Source organism: Rhinopithecus roxellana, chromosome 2 (genome assembly GCF_007565055.1).
Source record: "Rhinopithecus roxellana isolate Shanxi Qingling chromosome 2, ASM756505v1, whole genome shotgun sequence".
NCBI classification, from domain to species: domain Eukaryota; kingdom Metazoa; phylum Chordata; class Mammalia; order Primates; family Cercopithecidae; genus Rhinopithecus; species Rhinopithecus roxellana.
The window spans coordinates 167,551,705-167,578,507 of record NC_044550.1 but is presented as its reverse complement, the minus strand read 5'-3'; the positions used below and the strand labels follow the sequence as shown (position 1 = coordinate 167,578,507).

Below are 26,803 nucleotides of genomic sequence, written 5' to 3'. Positions count from 1 at the left end.
GCTCTGATAAGGAATCAGGCACCCATCTGCTGCTTCAGTCCTGGGTTGGTTTTCCACCCAGCAGAGGTGACAGAGCCGGGAGGTTCTGGGAGCGCCACAGGGGAGCCCCATGCTTGCAGCCAGAGCCCTGCCCCGAGCCTTCCCACCAGGGGGCAGCAGAGAGCTTTCCAGAACCGGCCGCGCGGCTGGCGGCAGGGAAGCAGTGGGTCAGAGTTGCTGACAAACCTCACGTTGACCCCAGATCGCTGTGTCTGTGGGTCGGGCTTGGGAATTGGAGAGGAGGCCGCATGATTGGAAACAAGAAGACGGCTCGGCCTGGCTGGAGCAGCGGGAAGCGCCGTCACGTTTACTGAGGACACACACCTCCTGCCCGCTGGGCCGGACCTGCAGCCATTCTTCTCGGGGTGGGGTCCGCAGGTCCAGGTTGCTCTCGGCCCCCGACCTGCCTCAGAGGCCGGGGGGCTTCGGAACTGTGCCTCCCCATCTCCACCCACCCTGGCTGGTGCCATGAGGGGACTGGATCCTGGGATCCTGTTCCTCTTGGGCAGCAGAGACTGGGGGACCAGAGGACATGATGGGTCTTCAAACACCACATTCAAACCCCAGCCCACCACTCACAGTCTGGGGGTTCGGGGTGAGGGAGTCGATTTCTCTGAGCCCCAGTTTGGTCACCACTAAAATGAGGCCGACATACTGGGGCAGAGGGCCAGCCCCAGGGCTAACAGAAGCCTGTTTCCTACTGACAATATTTCTTACTCCTAGGAACAGCTCCAACAACCACACACTAGGGAAGGCTCAACCCAGGCCAACTTGTCAGAGGCACGTGAGCCAGAGTGACTCCATCTTGAATGGGGCTTGGGTAAAGGGAGGCTGAGACCCGCTGGGCCGCATTCCCAGGGTGCTAGGCATTCTTAGTCACAGGATGAGATAGGTCGGCACAAGATACAGGTCATAAAGACCTTGCCGCTAAAGCAGGTTGCAGTAAAGAAGCCGGCCAAAGCCCGCCAAACCCAAGATGGCCACGAGAGTGACCTCTGGTTGTCCTCGCGGCTCATGATGTGCTAATTACAATGCGTTAGCTGCTAAATGACACTCCCACCAGCGCCACGACAGTTTACAGATGCTGTGGCAGCATCTGGAGGTTCCCTACATGATCTCAGAAGGGAGGGCAGAAACTCTCAGTTCTGGGAATTGCCCACCCCTTTCCTGAAACACTCATGAACAGTCCAACCCTTGTTTAGCGTATGATCAAGAAATAACCATGAAAATGGGCAACCAGCAGCCTTTGGGGCACTCTACCGCCTCCTGGGTTCAAGCGATTCTCCTACCTCAGCCTTTGGCGTAGCTGGGATTACAGGCACCTGCCACCACACCCAGCTAATTTTTTGTATTTTAGTGGAGACAGGGTTTTCCCATGTTGGACCAGGCTGGTCTCGAACTTCTCACCTCAGGTGATCTACCTGCCTCGGCATCCCAAAGTTACGGGATTACAGGAGTGAGCCACTGCGCCCGGCCAGAGTAGCCATTCTTATATTCCTTTTCTTTCCTAATAAACTTGCTTTCACTTTATGGACTCGCCCCGAATTCCTTCTTCTGTGAGATCCAAGAAACCTCTCTTGGGGTCTGGATCGGGACCCCTTTCCAGTAACAAACTTGCTTAACCTCTCAGACCCTTCGTCTCTTCATCTGTAACCAAAGACAAAGCCTCCCCCAAGGTTCCAACAGTGAGGAGAGAACGCATGGGAAACGAGGGGCACAGAGTTGGTGTGCAGAACCAATATCACAGACTGGGTGGCAAGCCACTGTCATACTGGAAGTAATATGCTCTCCCGCACAAGTTACGAGGAACAATATCACAGGGGGGGGGTGTACCTTCTCCGGTAGTGGGAGTAGTATCATTATCTCTTCCTTTAGATGACAGGAACAATATCACAGGGTGGGTGTACACCACGTGTGTTTTTGGAAGCAATGTCATTCTCTCTTCTTCTAGGTTTTACGATTCATATCACAGGCGGGGTGTACACCCCTTCTTATATTGGATGGAATCTCAACCTCTTTCAACCTGTATCTTTAGAACAATATTCCATGGGGGTTATACATCTCTTCAATATTGGTGGTAATACCATCTTCTCCTTTCTTGGATATAAGAAACAATATCACAGGAGGGGTGTACACCCCTTGCAACATTGGTAGTAATATCTCCTTTCCCCTGTGGTTATTAAGGACAAAATCCCAGGGTGGCTGTACGGTTCCTACTTTATTGGGAGTAATATCATCCACTCACCCCCTGGATAAGAGGAACCATGTCACTGAAGAGGTGTCCACCCCCTTCGATATTGTCAGCCATGTCATCTTCTTCCCGCCTGGATATTAGGAATGATACCCCAGGGGTATCGTCCAGCATCTTTCCCGCTGGATATTAGGAACTATATCACAGGTGTGTGTGCGCCTTCTGGGATAGTGGGAGTAAGGGTTGCTTTAAGTTAGGAGGGACTCCCATGTACCCAACCCATTTGTGTAAATTTCTTCCTTCAGAGTTCTTCAAATCAGCATCACCATTGTTAAAGGTCTCACACATGGTAATAATTGTGCTACAGGGTTTTACAAACATGAAGTTTATGTTTGACTGAATTAACCTCCTTGCTGTGGCACAAGGGGGCCATAGGTGTTTTCACCAATTACGAAGCGGGTTCACTGTGCAGTGGCTACCAACTTTTCTGAGTACAATGAGACCAAACACATTCAAACACAAATTCCATGAAGTGAATTTATTACTTACAAATAGCAAACAAAAGACAACAGAAGTCTAGGATTCAATATGAACCGCTACCACAAGATCAGAAAGGCTACCCAGAGCAGATGGATGGAGTTTTGACTGTAAACGATTCACTTGCACTACAACTGAGGGACCCCAGAAAGCAGCCCACCTTGGGTTTTCTCCCACGATGTGGTTTGCTGGACACAAGCGTTAAAGGCCATTCTGTTTCGAGCAGGGACTCTAACAGAGCCTGGGCTGTTCTGACCAATGTCACCTGATTATCAGGATATTGCATTCCCAGCATATCATACAGGTATCTTGAGAACTACCAGTAAGAAAGGGAGGAAAATGGCCCTGCACCCTTAAAACTGAAGGATCAGGATATTTGTTGTGACAGAGGCACAGACAGTAGTGACAGAGTGTTCTTGTGAGCCATGTACTAGTTCTCTTGACCGGAGCGTGGCACCTGACTGCTTTTCTCTTCCCTTTCAATGGAAACTGTTTCAGAATGTTTTGAATATTTTGAGTTTCTACATCTATAGAGTTGCGGCACATGATCACTGGCAGTGTAGACTCTGCATGGTTAAAGGAAAGAGTTCAGGAGCCCATCAAGCCACATTGGTGGAGACCACCTAATCCTCCAGAGAGTGCCACTCCAGCTTCCTGGGGTTAGCTCCACATGCAGTAAGGCCATTATGTCTAAGGCCGGCAAGACTTGCAGTCCAAAGATTCGACTTTTGGCATGCTGATAAGCAGCAGTGATAAGAAAAGTCCACACACTGGCCAGGAATTTTTCAATGCAAGCAGCTGAGACGTTTCTTCATATGCTTCGGTAGGGGCTAATATCAAACTCTTTCTTCCCATTGTCTTTACTCATCAGTGCCTGAACCGTGAGACACCATAGATGTACACCTCATCAGGAGGGTGTATGGGACAGCGGCAAGGGGAGCAGCAGCACAAGAAACAAACAAGGCCACTACTTCTGCCTACATAATAACTATTGTCTTGGAGTGTACAATAATTAATAATGTTCACATGGCTGCCCTCAGCATACAGAGATGGTGACCAGAGTAGGTGCAGGGACTACAGAGATACAGCCTGATTCTTGCTAATTAAGACTTAAGTGTTGGCTTATGTGCTGTGCTTTTGTGCATTAATAAGCCAGGGCCTCAAAACTGCCTGCTAAGCACAGGCTAAATGTCATGCTGGGGTGCAGTTAAACATTCATGTCTAGGAGGTGAGAGCATTTTAGTGTGGGAGAAGATGACAACACCTGAAGACCACAAAACACTGTGCAGACCAAAGGGAAGGCCCATTGTCAGCTCACGGTTCTGACCCAGGTGCTGATGTGTTATGGAACCGTCAGCCAACAGCAGGTAGGTCAAGTTCAGCAGGTGTCCTGCATGAGGGCTGGTCCATTCCTTTTGTGTTGCGTTGCCAATTGTTTCAATAGCGTCTCATGCACCCCACTGGTGAGGAAGGAATTAGCACCCTACGTTTACTGGCACTGTTAAACACATAACATCTATTACTAAACAGATAAGCCAGACATCAGTTATTAATTACATATAGGAGGATGGTGTAAGCTCCCACAGGCCCAAACAGGGATTAACTTGGGAGCAGAGAGGGGTACCGCATTAAAAAAGTTAGGATGTTCCTTTTTTTTTTGAGACAGAATCTCGCTCTGTCACCCTTGCTGGGGTACAGGGGTGTGATCTCAGCTCACTGCAAGCTCCGTCTCCTGGGTTCACGCCATTCTCCTGCCTCAGCCTCCCCAGAAGCTGGGACTACAGGCGCCCACCACCAAACCCGGCTAATTTTTTGTATTTTTAGTAGAGATGGGGTTTCACCTTGTTAGCCAGGATGGTCTCGATCTCCTGACCTCGTGATCCGCCCGCCTCGGCCTCCCTAAGTGCTGGGATTACAGGTATGAGCCACCGCGCCCAGCCAAGGAATCTCCTTTGTTCCTACAGGAGTATATGATTGATTTGTCTGTTGGCTGGTAGGGAACTGAATCATGTGACACTGACTGGTAAGACTGTAATACTGTAAAATATAATATATAAATTATAATATCATAATGGTGTAATACTATCTACCACAGTACCAAAGGCATCGATGAAAAGCCCAACGCTATCATATGTGACTGAGAGACTGAATGCTTCCTCCCTCAGATTGGTTACAACATATTGTCCTACCACAGTTCTCTCCTTCATTCAAAGTGAACGATCCAAATAACAGACAAAAATAATAAAGAATAAAGGGCAACAGATGCAAAGAACTCATGAGATGATACTCTATGGTAAAGTTTATGTACTTAGGAATTAATACCAACTCATTATTAGCAAAAAATAAACATCTTTACATCAAGAGTAGTTTTTCCTTCAAAAAAAAGAGATGGAATATGTATAATGGACAAGGGATAATCAAAATTTGCCCAATGAGGCTAGTAAGACAATCCCAACAATTCACAATCATTATTCACTGGTCCATTAATCACAGGACAATACATACAAATGAAACTTACCTGGCCAGGAGTGGTGGCTCATGCCTGTAATCTCAGCACTTTCGGAGGCCGAGGCGGGCAAATCATGAAGTCAGGAGTTCAAGACCAGCCTAGCCAACATGGCGAAACCCTGTCTGTACTAAAAATACAAAGATTAGCTGGACGTAGTGGCGGGCGCCTGCAGTCCCAGCTACTCGGGAGGCTGAGGCAGGAGAACTGCTTAAACTCAGGAGGTGGAGGTTGCAGTGAGCCGAGATCGCAACACTGCACTCCAGCCTGGGCAACAGAGTGAGATTCCATCTCAAAAAACATAAATAATGAAATAAAAAAATTAAACTTACCTACATATTAGAAAAACATCAAAAGTCAACCATGAATCCAGCACATTATCAAATGAAGACAAAAATTCTACCAACAAACTTAAGAAAATATCATTGTCTATGAAACTCAAGTGCTACTGCTTAAAGAGCATTGACAGAACTCTCACCTCAAGGTTTCCCTGCAAAACAAGGTGAAATGCATACTCAAGACTCTTTAAGAATGAGCCACTGATAAAAACAACATACTTGTAACTTGTGAAACATTTCATACACTTTTTTCAAGCACTGCACGATAGTTAATTTGCATCAGACTTTCCAAATGAGAAAAGCTTCACTTATACAACTTCTTTCCAGTGGGAATTTTCACATGACTTTTCAAGTAAATGTGAAAACTGAAAATATTCTTGCAGTTTCTAAACTATTAGAGTTTTAATCCTGTGTACATTCTTGTATTTACAAGGTCCAGCCAGCTACAGTGTGCATTTTCATATGTACTTGAGTGGGTATGAGAGAAATGAAACATTCTCACATTCTGGACATTCATAGGGTTTTTCTCAGGAATGAGCTGATGTCTTCAAATGGAAGGAACACAACTGAAGGTCTTACCACAAATTTATATTCAAAAGGCTTTTCTCTACTCTGAGTCCTCCCAAATCTTCAAAAACAGGAAAATCTGAAGGCTTGACCACATTTCCTACATTCTTAAGATTTCCCTGCAGTGTGAGCTCTTTCATGTTTATGAGAGAATGGGAAAGAGTAAATGTTTTACCACATTTCTTACATTCAAGGGGCTTTATTTTTTTTGAGACGCAGTCTCACTCTGTCACCAGGCTGGAGTGCAGTGGCACAATCTCGGCTCACTGCAACCTCCACCTCCTGGGTTCAAGTGATTCTCCTGCCTCAGCCTCCTGAGTAGCTGGGATTACAAGCATATGCTACCACACCCAGCTAATTTTTATATTTTTAGTAGAGATGAGGTTTCACCATGTTGGCCAGGATGGTCTCGATCTCCTGACTTCGTGATCTGCATGCACAGGGCTTCCCCCCAACCCCCCATGGCTTTTTATGTCCTTGAAAAAGAACTAAGACAACTGAAATGTGCCACCATGCCCAGCTTTTCCTTTTTCTTTTCTTTTTTTTTTTTTTTTTGAGAGGGAGTCTCGCTCTGTCACCCAGGCTGGAGTGCAGTGCTGCAATCTCGGCTCACTGCAAGCTCCGCCTCCTGGGTTCACGCCATTCTCCTGCCTCAGCCTCCCGAGTAGCTGGCATGAGCCACCGCCCCTGGCATTATTTTATTTTTTGTAGAGACAGGGTTTCACCATGTTGCCCAGGTTGTTTCACACTGTTTTAATCCAGGCTGGTTATGAACTCCTGGGCTCAAGCAATACACACAATTTGGCCTCCCAAAGTGCTGGGATTATAGGCTGAGTCACTACACCCAGTATCTATATCATGACTTCTTTCATGGTGAGTAAGGTGACTGGAACGAGTGTAGGCTTTACTGCATCTCTTACATTCATAGGGTTTTTCTCCAGTATGAATTCTTTCGTGGAGGTGAAGGGAACTGAGGCGACTGAAGGCTTGGTCACATTGTTTACGTTCGTAGGCTTTCTCTCCAGTTTGAGTATTTCTATGGTTACAAAAGGAACTCAAATGACTAAAGGCTTTGCCACATTGTTTACATTCTTAGGGTCTCTCTCCAGTATGAATGCTTCCATGGTCATGAAGGGAAGTGGAACAGCTGAAGGCTTTATCACATTTGGTACATTTATAGGGTCTTTCTCCAGTGTGAGTCCTTTCACACGTCTTAAAATAACAAGAAAATCTGAATGTTTTCCCACATTCCTTACATTCCTAGGGTTTCCCTCCAGTGTGAGTTCGTTCATGTATTAGACAAGAACGGGAAACAGTGAACGCTTTACCACATTGTTTACATTTATAGGGTTTCTCTCCTGTGTGAGTTCTCTGATGTCTTTCAAATGAATTGAGAAAATAAAATGCTTTCCCACATATCGTACTTTTATAACTGGATTTCCACTGTGCGTTATCCTGTGTCTTCTAACACCTGGAACAGAAACGAAGAATTTCCCACACTGTTCACATTTATATTGCTTCTTTCCATATGGTTTGTATCCTGAGTGAGCTAGGATGTGCCTGTTCCAAGGAGGGAATGATGTACAAAGACTTTTCCACAAACACTACATTCACATTGTTTTCATCCAGTAGAAATGTTCTCATTCAGATCAAGATTTGGAATTTGGCTAACAACTTGTCCATCATACTGACTACCTTCTTTGCTTTCACACAGTCTCTGTACCATATGATTTCTGTAAAAAAAAATGACAAGCACATTATTATTGCTTGGTTTAATAACTTTCTACTTATTAATAGGTCTTGGACTTACACTGCAACCAATACCAGGGAAAATGCATTTTTTTTTTTTTGCCATGACTGAATTATTTGAAAGTAAATGGGTTACTACTGAAAACACAGCTACCACCTGCATGACTGTGACCAAAATAGTAAGATTCATATACACAATTTTGTAGTACTATTTTCAAGTAAACTGTTTTCCAAACATTGACTGCTACACTGAAGTACGTTACATTTTGGGTGAAATTTTTCTAAAAAGAAATAAATTTCGAGTGACTCATTTGTTTTGATTGCTTGTTTTTAAGTTCATGACATGCTAAGATTCCTTCAGAGGACTTTATTTCCTCTTCTCAGTACAAATTATCTTATATCTTTCCCAGGTTTTTCGAAGTGATCTTCAATATTCTGGTCTTTCCATTTGTTTCCTAAAATGCAGACCCACAAAATTATCATGAATTATTACAAACTATAGAAACATTACTACATTTAATGTTCATTGTACACAGTGCCCATGCCTGATTTCTTCAACAAATCATTCCCTTGCCACATTCCAAATCACAAATAGCACTGATGATAGGGAAATACTTCTGTAATTAAGTGAAATGTGTTGTCATTCTTACCTACAGAAGCCAGGTTCCTGCAGGTTTCCTGCATCACTTCTATGCAGGGATTCTTCTGAGAAGAATCTAGCAAAGCCCATTCCTCCTGGGTAAAGTTCACAGCCACATCCTCAAAAGCCACAGAGTCCTAGAACATTCCACACATGTGGATAGAAGGATGAGTGAGACTGACAGCACTGGGAATCTATACTCAATTCATAAGCTGTTTACATGATTCTAAAATTTCCAAGCATTTGTTCTATGACTTGATTGTCACAACTCTTACTCTGTTCACACATACTCCCTCCCACACAGCAGTACTAATGCTAGAATTGAACTATTCAAAAAGGCAACAGCAAAGTAGAAACACCCATCTCATTAGAGAATCCGGGGAGTAAGATGTGCTGCTAGGAGTTACCTTTTAACTTCACTTTGTACATTTCTAGTATCTGCCATAATAAAGTCCTACCTGATGTGCAAAGTGAGTTAATATTATCAGTCCTGAGACTACTCATTCTTAAAAACGCCTGCTCACAAAATTCCATCTTTCTTTGTATTAGTAACTTACATTTTGAAAGGGATTCCACCAACCCAAGTAATAAGAATGACTCACTGCATCTAAATGGCTTATTCAATATATTTGCCAAAACTTTTTATGCTGAAGGTCTATTATTTTGTGCCACTGCAGTGGTGCTTAGGGAACCAGACACCAAAACACAGTCTGAACACTAAGTGTTCAATGAGTTTCCCTGGTAGACAATATTTTACATGTGCTGTCACTTGTTAACTGGGGAGTTGAGCCCATTCCATGTGATTACACCAAGACAGAATAGGCTGATTAAATTTAATTGAGAAGTAAATAAAACCAATAATTGATATTTAACAATACCAATACAAAAATTTTTAAAATTTCTATTGCACAATGTCAAGGCAGAAAGGAATAAGAGGAAATATGACACATATTTTTTAAATGACATTAATGTCACCACTTCCAGATGCTAATCCTATGAAATCACATAAATTCCCAAATCAGGTTGTTTTAGGCAAGAAAAACTACTTTTTCATACGTAGTAAAAATGACAAATGTCTAATGATTTTTAGTCATCTAAAAAAAGAGTGATAGCTTGTCTAACATACTTCTAAGATTTTCAAACGAAAATATTCAGGACAGGACAGTATTAGCAGAGAGATGAGCAAGCAGACCAAGGGAAAAAAAAGTCTTAATGACCCAGCATTTATATGGAAAGTTGAGGAATGATAGAGCAGGCACTGCAGAATAGAAAAAGAAATCACATGCACTTTAAAATACGAGGCAAACCAGGCTGGCACCTACTTGGGAAAATGCATTGCATTCTTCTCTATTCCATGAACAATAATCAACTTATTATATATCAAATATGAAAGATAAAACCAGAACACTTTCAGAAGTCACAGGAAGATTTTTTTTTACGAAGGATTAGGCAGAATTTTTTTTTTTAAGAAAAAAGTGATAAAGAAACAGACAAACTCAAACATATTAAAATTTAGGGAATAAAGAGAAAATAGAGTGGGCCGGGTGTGGTGGCTCACGCCTGTAATCCCAGCACCTTGGGAGGCTGAGGCGGGCGATCAACTGAGGTCAGGAGGTTGAGACAAGCCTGGCCAACATGGCAACACCCCGTCTTTTTGTTGTTTGTTTGTTTTTTGAGATGGAGTCTCACATTGTCGCTTGGGCTGCGGTGCAGTGGCAAGATCTTGGCTCACTGCAACCTCCACCTCCCAGGTTCAAGCAATTCTCTTGCCTCAGTCTCCCGAGCAGCTGGGATTACAGGTGCCTGCCACCATGCTCAGCTAATTGTTTGGTATTTTTAGTAGAGACAGGGTTTCACCATGTTGGACAGGCTGGTCTGGAACTCCTGACCTCGTGATCTGCCCACCTTGGCCTCCCAAAGTGCTGGGATTACAGGCATGTGCCACCGTGCCAGGCCTAAAACCCCATGTTTACTAAAAATACAAAAATTAGCTGGGTGTGGTGGTGGGTGCCTATAATCCCAGTTACTCGGGAAGCTGACATAGGAGAATCACTTGAACCCAGGAGGCGGAGGTTGCAGTAAGCAGAGATGGTGCCACTGCACTCCAGCCGGGCTACAGAGGAAGACAGTGTCTCCAAAACAACAAAAAACAACAACAAAAGAAAACCTCAGATATCCAGATACGAGGATATAGATGTGTCCACTGTCATAAATTCTTCACCATGCTGCAAGAGGGGAACTGACATTCTGGTGAATCTTTGTAAATCATCAATTTATCTATCACACTTTTATTTCACCAGTAGCATTTACAAAACTAAGTCCTACAATTCCATTTGAAATTACCCTTAAAAAGAACAAACTTTTAAAACTTACTACACTCACTCTGGGGGAGAAACAAGTACGAATTTTTAGCAAATAAAATACATCATTTTACATCATTTTACCTTGCCTCTTTGAAATAGTATTTTTATCTTTCAAGCTGTACTGACAAAATGTATCTTACAGTCAATGAAAACCTGAAACTCAAATAAGCAGACAAGCCTTTTCAAGGTAACAGACTCAGGGAGAGGCAGTGCTGACTCCAACACAGACCTTTCTAAGTGTCACGGCAGGCCATTCTATCCCTCAGGACACCCATCCTGTTCAGTAAAGCACTCAGTGACCACCTAGAAGGCACTGGCACTGCTCTTTGTCCTCCTGTGTGCCTTAAGTGCATTTTAATATTCGGGTTCTTCCACGTCCTCTCTGGGGTGGGTTTTCCTTGTCCCTTGGGACAGTTTTTCTCTCTTCACAAGTCTGAGACAATCTAGAGAACAGAATCCATTTCTGCCTTTTCCTCTCAATATCAGCATCCCATTGGCAGACCATCAATGTGTCTCCGAGGAATGAAAACTCCGGCTGGAGGAACAGTTTTAATGACCTAGCTTTAAAGACATTATGTTGTATTGTCCATTGATTTTAATGTCTTAAAATTTTAATACCCCTAAGGGGTCACCATTTTAGATGAAATTATACCAGGAGATTCCTCTAAGGCCAAGAGCATCCAGCTGCTCCCTGAGCGACTCTACCCCCTACCTCAGGCTGTCCTTGGGGATGAGATGATGCCGGGGCTGATACTCACTAGACCCTCCAATAGACATGGCCACTGTGGGTATCCTGGGTCATCCCCAGACAGTTCTAAAATGCCAGGACTAGGAAAAGACAGGAGGGTGGCTGAGGACACAACACCCTGTAAAGTTTTCACGGGGGGACCTCAACCTAAAGACATTTTGGTAATATGTACACTTAGGAAAGGTGAAAAGAAGAGAGGCACAAAGATTTTTTTTTTTTTTTTACAGTAGAGTGTCAGATGATTTATTCTCCACTTTCCTCTCATGTAAAATGTTTGGAAACAGAAAAATAGTTTGGCCAAGGTGGCTCACGCCTGTAATTCCAGCGCTTTAGGAGGCCGAGGCCGGCGATCAATTAAGGTTAGGAGTTCGAAACCATGCCGAAACCCTGTCTCTACTAAAAATACAAAAATTAGCTGGACGTGGTGGTGGCCGCCTGTAAGCCCAGCTACTTGGGAGGCTGAGGCAGGAAAATCGCTTGAACCCGGGAGTCAGAGGTTGCAGTGACCTGAGACTGCACCATTGCACTCCAGCCTGGCGACAGGGCGAGACTCCGTCTCAAAACAAAATATATATATGTGTGTGTGTATATATAGTTTGCTTCCTCATTAACCTTATCAAAGCCTGTCATTTACGCCCCTCCTGTGGACCCCAAACCATGACTGCGGTACCCGGTTTATGAATCGCCCCCTGCTCAAACACACCGTTTAACGTTTTAACAAAGCCTCAGGTTAATTTTAGGGGGAGAAAGGTGGGACTGGAAGCCCATGAACCACAGCTTCTCCCACGCTGGAACCCCGCTCACCGAGTCGGGGCTCTCCCGGATCACCCTCCCGTGGTCACGGCACTACCTGGGTGGGGGAGGCGCGGGGTTCCCGAGAGGGCGCCGGCCGGCGGAAGTGGCGCCCACAGGTACAGACAGGACGCAGGGGTCCCGCTGCCCGCCCCGCCCGGCCCTGCACAGAAGGGGACTGAGGCCCGGCTGCGCCGCGGGGACTGGGTCGGCAGGTTCCGCAGCCGATGGCTGGTTCCAGCAGGTTTCAACCAGCCCTCTTCCCCACTTCGGAAAGCCAGGCGCAGTCCACTCACCACTCCTCGGCTTCCCGGGTGTCCCGGCGTCAGCTAGGGATGTCCCATTAACCGCAGGTCACAGGGTGGCAGAGGCTGCTGCAGAGCCACCTGGGCCTCCCAGAGCCAAGAAGTAGCAGCGAGACTACCAGAAAGAGCCTACTGCGGCCAAGGCCAGACAAAGCGCCAGCCAGCCAGATCCCGGAAGCCGCCCTCTCCTTTCCGGCGGCGCGCCTGATTTAACGCTCCCCACCCCAGCGCCCCTGATTGCAGGGGGCTTCCGGCCCCGCCCCCTCAGGCCCTGAGTGACAGGAGATTGCGATCTCACGCGAGGCTGGATGAGGCCAGAATGACCGTTTTGGCCTAGCGGTTTGTAGGGGGTGCGTCCTTCCTGCGCTGCGATCTGACCATGCAAGGAGGACATTCGCATTTAACCTTGTATACAAGGTTATAGCTATTTGTGCATAAAATATATATAAAATTGCAAGCAATATAATGACAATTCTGTAACTGCCCAGTGAGTTCACCTTGCCCGCTACCTAGGCAGAGCCGATTTCTCAAGACGGGGGAATAGCAAGAGAGAAGGAGTAATTCATGCAGAGTCGGCTGTGCGGGAAACTGGAGTTTTTTATTTTATTTTATTTTTCTGAAACAGAGTCTTGCTCTGTCGCCCAGGCTGGAGTGCAGTCTCGGAGTTTTATCATTATTCAAATCAGTCTCCCTGAGCATTTGGGGATAAGAGTATTTAGAAAGTTTATTTTGCCAAGGTTGGGGATGCTTGTGCATGACACAGCCTCAGGATGTCCTGATGACAGTTGCCCAGGGTGGTCAGAGCACAGCTTGGTTTTGTTGGAGATAAATGCTCTGTGCCACAAAGTGAAACCAGCACTCAAGCAAAAGTTTTCTCAGCAACCCCATTTACTTCTGCGGAAGCGTGCTGCTCGCATCAATCACAATCGCAAGAGCACACGGAACAAAGGAAAGCAGGGGTTTTTATTCCTAACACAGTCCCTACCTCTGGCATGGGCTGGGGCCGGACTTCAAGATCTAAACCGACCCGTTTGGCTATTTGTGAATATTTTCCCAAATAAGGAAGGGGGAAGGGGGATGTGAGTTGCAACAGTGGGACGTGTGGTTTTGAAGGGAGAAATGGGTGCAGAGCAGGTAACCAAGGGAACAGACGTGAGTTATTGATTAGAACTGACGGGAAGGTTGTTTACAGTAACTAAGGGCAAGGAAGCATGGAGAACAAGAAAGTTGAGTTCCAGAACAAAAAAACAAGAACATTAGCATGCTAAACCTCGGAAGAGAAACTGACTGTATCTGACAGTTTTATACATTTTAGGGAGACAGGAGACATCAATCAACATATATAAGATGAACACTGGTTTGATCCGGTACAACCTGAAGCAAAAGTGGGTCAACTCGAAGCCAGGAGGGACTTCCAGGTCACAGGTAGGTGAGAGATGAACTGTTGCATTCTTCTGAGTTTCTGATGAGCCTTTCCAAAGGAGGCAATAAGATATGCATTCTTCTCAGTGAGCAGGGGATGACTTTGAATAGAATGGGAGGCAGGTTTACCCTAAGAAGTTCCCAGATTGACTTTTCTCTTTATCTTAGTGCTTTGGGGGGCCCAAAATATTTTCCTTTCCAATTTCCCCCTTTTGTTTTAAAAATGTTTTGGAGAAAGCATTTTAGAAGAAAATCAGTCTCTGGTGCCAGGTTCTGTCTGATTTCTCATGGAGTAGCTGGGATTACAGGCGCGCCACACCACACCTGGCTATTTTTTTTTTTTTTTTGGTAGAAAGGGGGGTCTCCCTCGGTTGCCCAGGCTGGTCTCTGGTGCCCAAGGCGGGGCTCCCCGTAATTTCTACAAATAATCCAGTGAAGGAACACCAGAGCGTGGAAAGCTGAGGACGACCGACAAAGAACTCCCGAGTAGGTTTTCACTTCAAGCTCTAGGGTAAGTCGGGCGCTCGGGGAATTCCAGGGAAACCTCGGGAAAATGTGGGTCAGGCTGAGAGTAAGTTCGCTAATTACTTAAGCCTTGTGCGGCAGTTACTGCGCCGCGGAGGGGTAATTGTGAGGACCCAAAATCTCACATCTTTGTTCCATCTGGTAGACAAGTATTCTCCTTGGTTCCCGGAATATGGAACCTTGAATGTAAAAGATTGGGACAAGGTCGGATCAGACTTAAAACGAGCACAAGAGGGACACGATATTCCCGTCTCTGCTTGGTCTGTGTGGTCGGCAATTAAAACAGCCCTGGAGCCCTTGCCCACTGAGGGGGAGAAGGGAGAGTTTCAGGATGACATAGGAAAGTTGAATAATCAGGAGTCTAATTATCAGCTAAGTGAACCATGACAGTCTAGTTTTAAAAAGGGCGAGAAACGGGAAGGTATGTATGCTAACTTATAAAAGAAACAGCGCCACCTACCGCGCCTTTAGGGGAAGGTCTGGAATGGCCACCCCCAGGCCAGCCTTAGGAATTTTTGGAAGGGGAGCCTGAGACAGGCCTTGCCGCTCCCATTGTTGCAGGCCCCGCCAGTAACTATGGTGAAGGGAAGCTTCAGGCTTGTCCAACAACCAATTAGGATGAGGGAATGATCCAGGCTTGCCCACCTGTTAATTATGGTAGAGGAATGCTGGGAGCTGGTCCAAATACAAATGATGGCACAGGGACAATCCAGGCATCCATTCGCCCAGGCACAAGAAATGGGGGATTTGAATGCTTGGCAGTTTCTGGTAATTCTTTCGCCAGCTGAGGAGCCCAGAGAACTTGCTCAAAGCATGCTGGGGGCCATTTCCTTTTAAAATATTAAAAGACTTAAAGCAAGCAATTGGACAAGATGGGCCAAATTCTCCTTATGTTCATTCCTTGTTACAATGTGTGGCTTATAACAGACGCTGAATACCTACAGATTGGGAGGCAATAGCCCGATCCACCCTGTCCTCCTCTGAATTTCTCCAGTTTAAAACCTGGTGGACGGATGCAGCAACAAATCAGGCACGCAGAAATGCTCAAGCCCAACATCCCCTTAATGTCACATCTGATCAACTGCTTGGAAGCAGACAGGCATGGGTTACTCTAAATCAACAGATGGTAATGGGTGATGAGGCTGTTGATCAGCTCAGAACTACATGCCTAAGAGCCTGAGAAAAAATTCACGACCTTGCTACTGCTTATCCTTCTTTTCACACAGTTCAACAGGGTCCAAGGGAGCCTTATCCAGATTCTATCGCCCGTTTGCAGGATGCGGCTCTAAAGGCTATTTCAGATTCTCATGACAAGACAGTGATCGTTCAGCTGCTTGCTCATGAAGATGCTAATACAGAATGTCAGGCAGCAATTAGACCTATTAAGGGAAAGGCAGATCTAAATGAGGAAAAAACTTTAAGTGAATACATTAAAGCCTGCGATGGCATTGGGGGGGGCACCTCAGCCATCGCGGGGGGTGCCTCACCCCGCTGCAATGTGGATCTTAACAGCGAGGGGGAGAGAGGGGTTGCTATTATTATGATGTGGATCGTAATAATTACTCCCCCCTGCAATGTGTGTCCATTATTAGCAGTCTCTTTTGTTCAGGATATTAGGAACAATTTCACAGGTTGTGTGTACACAGTCTGTGATAGGAGAACGAACACCATCCTCTGCACCTCCGGATATTAGGAACCATATCACACATGGGTGTATACTTTATGGGAGATTTCGGGTAATGCCATCCTGTGTTTCCCTGAACAATCAGAGACATATCGCAGGGCGGCTGTACACCCACTACTCTCTTGGCAGGAACTTCATACTTTACCTACTGGAAATTAGGAGCAATAACACAGACTAGGTGTCAAGCTACTGTCATATTGGAAGTAATATCATGCTCTCCCCCACAAGTTATGAGGAACAATATCACAGGGGGGTGTGTACATTCTCCAGTAGTGGGAGTAATATCATCATCTCTTCCTTTAGATGACAGGAACAATATCACAGGGTGGGTGTACACCCCGTGTGTTTTTGGAAGGAATGTCATTCTCTCTTCTTCTACGTTTTACAATTCACATCGCAGGCAGGGTGTACAACCCTTGTTATATTGGATGGAATCTCAATCCTCTTTCAACTTGTATCTCATCCTCTTTCAACTTGTATCTTTAGAACAATATCCCGTAGGGGCTGTACATCTCTTCAATATTGGTGGTAATGCCATCTTCTCCTTTCCTGGATATCAGAAACAAGATCACAGGAGGGGTGTACACACCTTGCAATATTGATAGTAATATCACCTCTCCTCTGTGGTTATTAAGGACAAAATCCCAGGGTGGCTGTACGGTTCCTACTTTATTGGGAGTAATATCATCCATTCACCCCCTGGATAGCAGGAACCATATCACTGAAGAGTTGTCCACCCCCTTCGATATTGTCAGCCATGTCATCTTCTTCCTGCCTGGATATTAGGAACGATACCCCGGGGTTGGGGGCGGTGTACACCCACTGTGATATCGAAAGTAAAATCAGCCTCTTTCCCGCCGGATATTAGGAACTATATCACAGGTATGGGTGCACCTTCTGGGATAGTGGGAGTACTATCAGCCTCCACCCTGCTGCATATTAGGAACAATATATGGGGGGCAGGGTGGTTACACCCCCTGCAATATTGAGAGCAATATTCTTCTCTTTCCCCTGTACAGTAGGAACTACCTCACAGGGGTCTGTACACCTTTTGTGATATTGGGATTAATGTTATCCTCTCCCCCACTGAATGTCAAAAACAGTATCACAGAAGGGTGTACACCCCCTGCGATATGGCCAGTAGTATCATTGTCTCTACCTTTGGATACTAGGAACAACATCACAGAGGGTGTGTACACTCCCCTGCAATATTGGGCATAATGTTATCCTCTCTTCCCCTGGATATTAGGAACGATATCCCTGGTGGTGGGAGGTGGAGTACATTAAGAACAATTTCACTGGGTGGGTGTACACCCCCTGCAATATTGGGTGTAGTATCATCCTCTCTTCCCTAGGATATTAAGACCAATATCACAGGAGGGGTGCACAGTCACAGCTTGCAGGACCCCGAGGAGCCCTCCTTCTGCTTGGAAGCTGAAGACAACTAGGAGGACCCAGAGGCCCTGAGCTCTCTGCTGCTGTTCCTGAATGCCCCCGGGTACAAGGCCAGCTTCCATGGCCTGTACAATGTGATGCTGCCATGGCTGAGCAGGATGTTCTGCAGCTTTAGCGACGAGGAGGAGCTGACTGGGCACCTGGCACAGGCCCAAGGGGCGACCAAGAAAGCTGGCCTCCTCATGGCCCTGGCCAGGCTCTGCTTCCTCCTGGGGTGGCTGTGCTGCAGGAGGTTCAAGCTGTCCCAGGCTGCCGGGGTCCAGCCCTAGCGTGACCAAGGTACCCCAAAGGGGAGAGGCAAGGTGGCGAGAGACAATAAAGACACCAGACACAACATGCAAGAGGACACAGACAAGACTGCAGACCAGCAAAAGGCTGACAGCCCTGAATGATTTTTACTACAGGCTTATATAGTATCTTATAGAACAATTGTCAATCAGCAGAGCATCAGGCGATTACATAATTATATATAGATTATCAGGATATTTTCAGAAGTTCATCAAGAACAGTTCTCTTCATGGATGGTCAGTTTGTTCTTCTTTCCTTGGTTACCCTTTTGGGGAATAAGCAAGCTTAATGGTTAACATAACAAAGTCTTATATCAGACTTGGTGGCTCTTGCGGTTACAGGTGCTAGACGGGACCATTGTGTGGTCTTGAGGAAAAGGTTATAGAGACAATTATAGCAGCACAATTGGTTATAGGCTTAGAACTGGCACAGCAGTCTCTATTAAGTGCAAGGTTATACTTTAACATTGATTATATAACTATGTATAACAATTTTTCTTTTTTCTAATTTTAGTATTTAACTTTTCATTTTTGTTTAGGGCACCAAATTTAATATCCTTGTCATCTTACTGTGTCCCACAAACTCAAATCTTTTCATAGAATTAACCTCCCATCTATCCACGCCATTTTTTCACTATTTATATAATTCTCAGAATATAAAATAAGTTGGGAGCTTAACCATGACAAATTTTGCATAGAATTTTTGCCTTTAGGGGAATACCATATTTCCTTTTTTCCCTTATGTATTCCCATCACATACCCCCACTGGCCATTAACCCATATTGTAGGGACAGGCCCAGGGCCAAATTTTCCGAGGGTAATGTGGTAAGATTTTTCTTCTATCTTTCCAGTTCATGGGTATTGCCCCATTTTCCAAGATCTGGAGTGGGGGTGGACAGTACTATTACCGAATGAGTAACACTCCCCAGACCTCACCGTGAATCCCCTCCAATAGTTGTCTGCATATATATGATCAACCAAATGCAAAGCAAAATAGCATAGATTATTCCAGCGATACAGAAGAGCCCACCAGCGCCACCTGCTGCACAGGCCTTGGAAATGGCCTTGCCAACATCCAGAGGGCTCAGAGCCTTGCTCGAGAGCAGCCTTATGCGATCAGGGTCCGGGTCGTCCCTCTCCTGCATGGCCTGCGCCACCAGGCCCGGGTGTACTTTGAGGAAGCACTGGGGGCCCTGGAGGGCAGCTTCGGGGACCTGTTTCTGGTGGTGGCTGTGTACGCCAACCTGGCCAGCATTTACCAGAAGCAGAAGAACCGGGAGAAGTATACACAGGTGGTTCCCAAAGCCATGGCCCTGCTCCTGGGGAGGCCCAGCCACATCTGCAGCACCGAGGCGGAGGGGGAGCTCCTGCAGCTGGCACTGCGGTGAGCGGTGGATGGCCAGAGCCTGCAGGCCGAGGCCCGGGTCTGCTTCCTGCTGGCCAGGCACCACGTGCACTCAAGCAGCCCGAGGAGGCCCTGCCCTTCCTGGAGCGGCTGCTGCTTTTGCACAGGGACTCGGGAGCCCTAGAGGCTGCGTGGCTCTCAGACTGCTACCTACTCCTGGCTCACACCTATAGCCGCAAGTGCCTGCCCCACCTGGTGCTGAGCTGTGTCAAGGTGGCCTCATTGAGGGCATAGGACTTGCTGGCCGGCTCGCTGAGAAGCATGAACCTGGTGCTCCAGAACGCCCTCCCCACCCAGACTTCCCACTACCTCAGGCGAGTACTGGCCTCCCTAACCCCGGGCACAGGCCAGGCACTGTGCGGCCTTCTCCACGCCAGCCTGGCCCAGCTGTACAGCCACCATGGCTACCACGGCCCGGCCATCACCTTCATGACGCAGGTGGTGGAAGCCAGTGCTGTTGCTGGAGTCCGTGCCATTGTGGACTGCCTGGTGGCCCTGGCCTGGCTGCACGTGCTTCATGGGCAGAGCCCGGTGGCCCTGGACATCCTGCAGTCTGTCCAGGATGCAGTGGTGGCCAGCGAGGACCAGGAGGGTGTGAATGCCAACATGGTGGCCGTAGCTCTGAAGAGGACAGGCCGGACGAGGCAGGCAGCACAGGGCTACTACCGTGCCCTATGGGCGGCTCGGGACCTGGGCCAGTGGAGGAACCAGGCAGTGGTGCTGGCCAACTTCGGGGCCCTGTGTCTGCACGCGGGTGCCAGCAGGCTGGCCCAGCACTACCTCCTGGAGGTCGTGCGGCTGTTCTCAAGGCTGCTCTGCGGGGAGTGTGGCTGGGACTTCACCCATGTGCTCCTGCAGCTGGGTCACCTCTGCACCCGCCAGGGCCCAGCCCAGCAGGTCAAGGGCTACTAGGAGTGGGCCCTTCTGGTCGCCGTGGAGATGGACCACATGGAGAGTGAGTGCCCTGGTTCCTCCTGTGCGCCTTCCGGGGCCACTCAGGTCAGGGCACACCTGGGGTTTGTGATTTAGAAACAAGTGGTGGTTTTTCCACCATTGAAAGTGCTGAGTCGTGGCCAATAGCAGATGTTGGCAAGCGCCCTGGAGACAGGCGGTTCCCACACAGGGCCAGGCTTTCTGTGCCCTACTGGGGCAGCCAGCTCTTCCTGGTTTGCCCAGGGACCATCCTGCCTTGAGCACTGAAAGTCCTGCATGCTGGGAATCCCCAGACATAACCCTGGGATCAAGGCAGGCTCTGCTGAGCTGGGACTTGGGGCTCCTGCATGAGCCAGGCCCTGAACGCCAGTTCTCGTGCCCGTGTTATCTGCTTGGTATCTTGGCAGCCCTGTGCACCTGTCATCCCACTTCACAGAGGACACAGGGGCGGGTGATTGCCCAGAGTCGCAGAGCAGTTCATGCAAAAGCAGCTCGTTGTGCAGAGTGTGCCAGGCCCCACCCACATTTGGGGCTTGTGGGGTCCTTGGGTGGCAGGGGCTGAGCATGGGAATGTGAACTTCAGGCCAGAGAAGCCACAAAAGGGTGAGTGGCGTGATGGTGGGGCAGCACTTGGCCCCGGGTTAGGGAAGCCTCTTTAGTCTGGGACCAGAGGGTTGAGAGGATTTAGTCAAGTAATAGGTGGTGGGTGAGGGGCTGGTGGTGGGGGAGGGGCTGGTGATGTAGCCTGCGTGAAGGCCCAGGGGTGAGCGAGTAGGGGTGAGTGAGTGGGGAGGAGGAGTGGGGTGTGAGTGGTGGTGAGTGAGTAGGGGTGAGTGAGCGGGGGTGTGATGGGGGTGAGTGAGTGGGAGTGTGAGCGGGGATGAGTGGGGTGTGAGCAGGGGTGAGTGAGCAGGGCTTATGCAGGGAAGTGCACAGTTGGGAGTGGGTGGGTTGGGTGCTGGATGGTGAGAAGCTGTTCTGGAGAGCTAAGCAGGCCTGGGGCCTCAGGCTGTGGCTTGGCCTTTTCCCCAAGAGCACTGGGGAGCCATGGAGTGCTATAGAACAGTCACTGCAGACTGAGCAGTGAACGGACAGTAGGTGGGCAGGGCTGTCCGAAATCTAGGCCACAGAGGATAGATGAGGAATTTGAGTCCAGGGAAATTGCCGAGACAAGCGATACTGTTGTGGGTCCCCTCTGCCTTGCAGCGCTTTGTTCATCCTCCCAGGATGGATGTCATGGCATAGTGAGACCACTCAGAGGTGCCTCCTGTGGCCTGGCCCAGAGCCCCAGGGGCTGTGGCCAAATCTGCCCATTTCCCAGCACAGGCCTGGCACCACTCCTGGCCCTAGGAGGGATGAGATTTTGGAAAGGACCGTGTGAAGGGGCCCCGGTCCCACACATCTGCCCAAGGAGGGGTGGGGGGTTCAGACCCAGGCTTCTTCCCCAGGGGCATTCTCTGACTGAAAGGAGACCCTCCAGGAGCCCAGTGCCCCAGCCCCCACTGCAGCCTCCGGTGGCTCCTGGCACAATAGCCTGTGGCACCTCCTCCTATGAGGCCCTCCCCAGGGTGCTGGGGGATTCAGACTTGGAAATGCAGGCCAGGGAATAGAGATCATGCTTCCTTGTCTCCCCACCCCGCGCTGAACAGTCGAGGAGACCGAGGGCAGGGGTGATGCCCCACATGCTTACTTGGGGTCATTTTTGAGTCACTTTCGGTAATTTGTGTCTTTCTAGGAGTTTGGCTGCTGGGTCTAGATGGTCTGATTTGTTGGTGTACAATTGTTCGTAGCGTTTTCATGGAATCCTTTTATTTCTGTCAGGTCGGCAATAATGTTTCCTCTTTCATTTCTGATTTTAGAAACTCTGATTTTAGATTTTTAATTTTTTATTTATTTATTTTTATTAGAGATGGGGTCTCATCATGTTCCCCCAGGCTGGTCTTGAATGCTGGCCTCAAGCGATCCTTCCACCTCGGCCTCACAAAGTGCTGGGATGACAGGCGTGAGCCATGGTGCTCAGTCTCTGATTTGAGTCATTTGTGTCTCGTCTTTCTTTTCTTGGTCAGTCTGGTGAAAGATGTGTCAATTTTGTTATTATTTTCAAAAAACCCACTTTTGGTTCTGTTATCTCTTTTGTTTTTCCATTCTCTGTATTTTTACTTCCCATTTCTACTCTGTTTATTATTCTCTTCCTTTTGTTCACTTTGGGTTTAGCTCATTCTTTTTCTAGTTTCTCAAGGTGGAAGGTTAGGTTTTTGATTTGAGATTTTTCTTCTTTCTTTGAATGTAGACATTTACAGTTATAAATTTTCCTTTCAGCACTGCCTTAGCTGCATCTTGGAATTTTTGATATGCTATGCTTTTTTTTCTTTTTTCTTTTTTTTAAAGACAGAGTTTTGCTCTATTGCCCAGGTTGGAGTGCAATTTTGGCTCCCTGCAACTTCTACCCAGGTTCAAGCCATTCTCATGCCTCAGCCTCTCAAGTAGCTGGGATTACAGACGTGCATCACCACACCCGGCTAATTTTTGTATTTTTTGTAGCGATGGGGTTTCATCATGTTTCCCAGGCTGGTCTCAAGCTCCTGGACTCAAGTGATCCTCCCGCCTCGGCCTCCCACAGTGCTGGGATGACAAGCGTGGGCCACCACGCTGGCCCGGGCTGTGCATTTGTTTGCATTCTTCTTAAATTAGTTTTCAGTTTCCCTGACGGTCTTTTCTTTGACTCACTGGTTGTTTAGGAGTGTGTAATTTCCACATATTTTTGAATTTCCCACTTTCCTTCACTCTTAATTTCCAGTTTCGTGCCAGTACAGCTGAAGAACACCTCTGCTTTGGTCTCAGTCCTTCTCCATTCACTGAGGCTCATTTTGTGGCCTGGCACGTGGTCTGTCGTGGGGAATGTCCCGTGGGCGCTCGAGAGGACTGTGTATTCAGCTGTTGTTGGGTGATGTGTGTGACAGATGTCCATTTGGCGTACCTGGTTTCCGGTGTTAATCTCTGGAATGTTTTTGACACTAGAAAATCAGAAGTTTTCCACCGTTCCCAGCACCCTGGTTTTGGGAGAGGCCAGTGAGCCTGTGGGTTTGGAGCATGGTTAAGTGAGAGAAGCATGTGTGGGAACGCCAGGGGCCAGCTTTGAACCCCATTCCCCCAACATGATGCCGTGTGTGGCAGACATGACGCTTGGCTTTGCTCTCTCAGGGTTCCATCTGCGACAGGGGCTACTTGTGCACCTGGCCTCGTCAGCTCAGGCTGAAGGCGGCCCTGGTCCTGGCCAGAGGGGCTTTGTGAAACAGAAATAGATGACCTGGTGCAGGGGCCGAGCCTGGCCAGGACCTCGGCCCTGGGGGTTGTAAAGAAGGCCAGCCTCTACCATGAGCATCTGCACCAAGCTGTGCCCATGTCACGGTGTGCTCGGCGGCTGCCCTTGCACGGGTGCATGGCCTGTCTGCGCTCAGGCTCCCCGCCTATGGGGCCCAGGCTCACAGAGGTGTGAAAGAGGCAAGCACAGCGCAGGGGCCTCTGAGCCCAGCCAGCCTCGCTTCGATGCTGGGAGGCTGACGTCTTCTTTTTTGTCTTCTGCCCAGGCCAGCTGTGGGCCGTCCAGCGGCTGTGCTACTTCTACAGCGCCGTCATGCCCAGCGAGGCCCAGTGTGTCATCTACCACGAGCTCCAGCTCTCCCTGGCCTGCAAGGTGGCCAAAAAGGTGCTGGAGGGGCAGCTCCTGGAGACCATCAGTCAGCTCTACCTGTCCCTGGGCACCGAGCGGTGAGGGCTGGCTTTGCAGTGGTGGGGGCGGGGAGGGGGGCAAAGGGGACAGGGGAGCAAGGCAGGGAGGGGGGCACAGGGAAGCTGGCCCAGGGCCCCAGCAGCCCCTCTCCTTGGGATCATTTGGTTCCTTGGCATCAGATGCTTTGAGCTGGTGGGTCTGGGGTCGTCCCAGGGCTGCTGATGGCCCGTGAGTCCCAGCTTGAGCCTCTCTTTTTGGGTGACACGTCTTCCCATCCCTGCCTGCACACCTCCCCAAAGGTCATCTCAACCCCAGCAGAGGCAGTACATGCATTCTTGGCTGTTCTTCCTACTATGGTGGCTTTTGTCATCTGACCTCTGCGTGCCCCGAGTCTTCACTCCTGGCCTTCATCTGTCCCCTTAAATGTGACCACAGCAGACACCTGTGGCTTCTCTCCCACAGAAGACAGAGCCAGTTGTGTCACCTGCTTCCCCGGGGCAGGGTTTCAAAGTCTTACGTCCCATATGTGGCCCACTCGGCTTCCCCCGAGCATCCTGACCTGGTGGGGTAACCATGGCCCTGGCCACCCCACCCATAGGGCCCGGTGACATTGCTGCAGTCACACCCCCTCGAGTGTTGGACTTACTGAGAGAGCAGGGAAGGAGCCAGATTCCACGGAGACCCGGGAGACTGGCTCCAGTCTTGGCCTCAGATTCACAGAAGGAAAATGGGCCAGTATGTTACAGCCATGCTTCTCACAGTGTGGTGCCTGGACCAGCAGAGCAGCATCCATGTCACCTAGGAGCTTGTGCCAAGTGGGAGTTCTAGGGCCTGCCCCAGGCCTGTGGAGCCGGAAGCTCTGGGGGCAGGGCCAGCAAGCTAGACGGACAGGCCTCCGGGTGACTGTGATGCCTGCACACCTTGAGAACCATCGGCCTAGATAGCCTCTGAACACTAACGGCTCCTGGTGCATCTGGAGAAGACACAGGCCATGTCTGGGAGGCAGGGGAGATGGACTAGCACACTCCTCCTGCCACAGGACAGCATGATGCTCGATTCCCTCAGAAGGATGTCCTTCATCTTTTCCATGCTGTGCGTGTTCACCCTGGCCCTCCCAGCAGCCTGGGAAGGGCAGAACACTGCACACACAAGAGGGCTGTTCCCAGTCCCCACATTCCAGATTCATCTGTCACCAGACCCACAGGAGGAAGCAGACTGGTTCCAGGAGGATGAGAGCCCTTGTTCTGACACCTGTGTCTGATTCCAGGGCCTACAAATCCGCTCTGGACTACACCAAACGAAGTCTGGGGATTTTCATTGACCTCCAGAAGAAAGAGAAGGAGGCGCATGCCTGGCTGCAAGCAGGGAAGATCTATTACATCCTGCGGCAGAGCGAGCTGGTGGACCTGTACATCCAGGTGAGTGGCAAGGGATGGAGGAGGGCCCCTGTGCTGTTCACTCTCTGACCATCCATCCATCCATTCATCCTTCCATCCATTCATCCTTCCATCATCTATTTACCTGTTCATCCTTCCATCCATCCATCCATCCATCATCCATCCATCCATCATCCATCCATCCATCCATCCATCCACCCGTCATCCATCCATCCATCATCCATCCATCTCTTCATTCATCCATCATTCATCCATCCTTTTATCTTCCATCTATTCACCCATCTATCCATGCGCCTGTCCATCCACCCATCCATTCATCCTTCCATCATCTGTTTACCTATTCATCCTTCCATCCATCCATCCATCATCCATCCATCCACCCATTCTTCCATCATCTACCCATCCACCTGTGGGTCCTTCCATCCATCCATCCATCATCCATCCATCCATCCATCCATCCATCCATCCATCCATCCTTCCATCATCCATCCATTCACCTGTTCGTCTTTCCATCCATCCATCCATCATCCATCCCTCCGTCCATCCATCCATCTCCGTAAATGTACCTGACAGCAATAACTTAAGCAGACCCTGGGAATGACCTTTATGGCAGATGCACCTGAATATGTGTTCCAGGCTAGGGAATCCGGGAGTGGCCAACTGGAGATTCTTTCCTTGTCATCTGAGCCCCTGTCCTGTCCTATGGAACACGAGCTGTAGAGAGGATCGAAGTCTTCAGTTTTGGGTTGCATGAAGGTTGCTAGTCGTAGAGTGGAGGTTGTTAGGGGGAGGGTGTTAAAAGATGCTATATAAGCTCTATGCCTTTCGAAAGCAGTTGCAGTTATCCAGGCCAGGCCTCCATCACTGGACTCTGTCTTGTATGTAACACCCCATGTCTCATTTGCTGTGTCTCTGGGTCTCTTCTTCGGCCTCTTGAACCTGGTGGCATCCCCACTGGAATAAATAGGGGTTTGGCACAACAGGTGTCTCCTTGATTTCTTTGTATTCTCCTAGCCACCATTTTCCCTTGGTGAGGACCTCCCTCTCGTTTCCCTTTCCCTGTCTCAGCACTGACTAGGTCACTATTATAAAGATCTTGCAGGTAGGGTTTTAATTAAAAACAACAGGGTTTTCTAAGTGGGTTCCATGATGGGCCATGTGATCAGAAAGCCTTTATCATAGTTTTATGG

The 26,803-nt window shown here is 48.4% G+C and overlaps 1 long non-coding RNA gene and 1 pseudogene across 1 annotated transcript; one reads left to right on the top strand and one right to left on the bottom strand.

Moving 5' to 3' along the window:
- Window positions 1–7,736: 7,736 nt before the first annotated feature.
- LOC115894897 lies at window positions 7,737–12,951 on the bottom strand. The gene is made up of 3 exons (XR_004055131.1): window positions 12,767–12,951; window positions 8,578–8,704; window positions 7,737–7,911 (listed from the first exon to the last, which is right to left on the bottom strand). It is a non-coding gene; the product is annotated as an uncharacterized LOC115894897 (long non-coding RNA).
- Window positions 12,952–16,164: 3,213 nt separating this feature from the next.
- LOC104657732 lies at window positions 16,165–26,554 on the top strand (annotated as a pseudogene).
- The last annotated feature ends 249 nt before the right edge of the window (window positions 26,555–26,803 follow it).